The sequence below is a fragment of the Rhamphochromis longiceps genome, unplaced genomic scaffold (assembly GCF_057381845.1).
Source record: "Rhamphochromis longiceps isolate RC_006_pf unplaced genomic scaffold, R_longiceps_female_GT1.1 unmapped_scaffold_8, whole genome shotgun sequence".
NCBI lineage: Eukaryota > Metazoa > Chordata > Actinopteri > Cichliformes > Cichlidae > Rhamphochromis > Rhamphochromis longiceps.
The window spans coordinates 204,884-207,383 of NW_028187228.1; positions in this window are offsets into that span (position 1 = coordinate 204,884).

Genomic DNA, 2,500 nt, shown 5'->3' on the forward strand with positions numbered 1-2,500 from the left:
TGCGGTGGAGGGTAACTGCAGGAGAAGGAAAGCTCATGGGGGATTAGAGCGGAGGAGTATGTGGGTCCTCGGGGCCTGCTGGAGGGCAAGGGCCATGCTGGATTTGTGGTGGAGGGTAACTGCGGGAGAAGGAAAGCTAGTGGGGGAGTAGAGCAGAGGAGTATGTTGGTCCCCGGGGCCTGCTGGAGGTCCAGGTCCATGCCCGATGTGAGTAGCAGCAGGGCCAGCGCGCCCAGGAGCACATCTTTTTCGACCGTAAAGGGAGACAGGAGGCCGACTCACTGCCTCGGCTAAATGGAGAGGGAATTTCAGAAGGGCCAGGGCAAAAGCATGGACCTTTTCAGCTGTAAGGGAGGCAAGAGCAAGGTGTGATGTAGGTCCCCGGGGCCTGCTGGAGGTCCAGGTCCATGCCCGATGTGAGTAGCAGCAGGGCCAGCGCGCCCAGGAGCACATCTTTTTCGACCGTAAAGGAGACAGGAGGCCGACTCACTGCCTCGGCTAAATGGAGAGGGAATTTCAGCAGGGCCAGGGCACAGGCATGGACCTTTTTCAGCTGCAAGGGAGGGAAGAGCAAGGTGTGATGTAGGTCCCCGGGGCCTGCTGGAGGTCCAGGTCCATGCCCGATGTGAGTAGCAGCAGGGCCAGCGCGCCCAGGAGCACATCTTTTTCGACCGTAAAGGAGACAGGAGGCCGACTCACTGCCTCGGCTAAATGGAGAGGGAATTTCAGAAGGGCCAGGGCAAAAGCATGGACCTTTTTCAGCTGTAAGGGAGGCAAGAGCAAGGTGTGATGTAGGTCCCCGGGGCCTGCTGGAGGTCCAGGTCCATGCCCGATGTGAGTAGCAGCAGGGCCAGCGCGCCCAGGAGCACATCTTTTTCGACCGTAAAGGGAGACAGGAGGCCGACTCACTGCCTCGGCTAAATGGAGAGGGAATTTCAGCAGGGCCAGGGCACAGGCATGGACCTTTTTCAGCTGCAAGGGAGGGAAGAGCAAGGTGTGATGTAGGTCCCCGGGGCCTGCTGGAGGTCCAGGTCCATGCCCGATGTGAGTAGCAGCAGGGCCAGCGCGCCCAGGAGCACATCTTTTTCGACCGTAAAGGGAGACAGGAGGCCGACTCACTGCCTCGGCTAAATGGAGAGGGAATTTCAGAAGGGCCAGGGCAAAAGCATGGACCTTTTCAGCTGTAAGGGAGGCAAGAGCAAGGTGCGATGTAGGTCCCCGGGGCCTGTTGTCGTACCATAGGCACGAGTGGTGTGTGTGTGTGGCAAAGAGTTTCTGCGCAGTGTACCAGGGGCACGGGGAAAGGTTGTTGTACCATAGGCATGAGAAAAGTTGTCGTACCATAGGCACGAGAAAAGTTGTCGTACCATAGGCACGAGTGGTGTGTGTGTGTGGCAAAGTGCTACTGAGCGGTGTACCAGGGGCACGGCGAAAAGTTGTTGTACCATAGGCACGAGAAAAGTTGTTGTACCATAGGCACGAGAAAAGCTGTCGTACCAGGGGCACGGAGGAAAGTTGTTGTACCATAGGCCCGAGAAAAGTTGTCGTACCATAGGTACGAGGAGTGTGTGTGTGGCAAAGTGCTACTGAGCGGTGTACCAGGGGCACGGCGAAAAGTTGTTGTACCATAGGCACGAGAAAAGTTGTTGTACCATAGGCACGAGAAAAGCTGTCGTACCAGGGGCACGGAGGAAAGTTGTTGTACCATAGGCCCGAGAAAAGTTGTCGTACCATAGGCACGAGGAGAGTTTGTGTGGCAAAGTGCTACTGAGCGGTGTACCAGGGGCACGGCAAAAAGTTGTTGTACCATAGGCACGAGAAAAATTGTTGTACCATAGGCACGAGAAAAGTTGTCGTACCATAGGCACGAGAAAAGTTGTCGTACCATAGGCACAAGCAGTGCGTGCGTGCGTGCGTGCGTGCGTGCGTGCGTGTGTGTGTGTGTGTGTGGCAGTTCTTCTGCGCAGTGTACCAGGGGCACATTTCAATGTGCTTTCTGGAGTACCAGGGGCACGAGGATTTTGCCAGTGGTGTTCTGCTTTGTTAGTGGGAGGGGGCTTAAGTGTGGGTCCCCGGGGCCTGCTGGAGGTCCAGGTCCATGCTAGATACGTGGTACAGGGTAACTGCAGGGGGGGGGGGGGTAATGTGGGTTCACGGGGCCTGCTGGAGGTCAAGGTCCATGCTGGATATGCGCTGGATCATAACTGCAAGAAAGGAAAGCTAGTGGGGGAGTAGAGCAGGGGAGTATGTGGGTCCCCAGGGCCTGCTGGAGGTCCAGGTCCATGCTAGATATGTGGCACAGGGTAACTGCAGGGGGGGGGGGGGTAATGTGGGTCCACGGGGCCTGCTGGAAGTCAAGGTCCATGCTAGATATGTGGTACAGGGTAACTGCAGGGGGGGGGGGGGGGTAATTTGGGTCCCCGGGGCCTGCTGGAAGTCAAGGTCCATGCTGGATATGCGCTGGATCATAACTGCAAGAAAGGAAAGCTAGTGGGGGAGT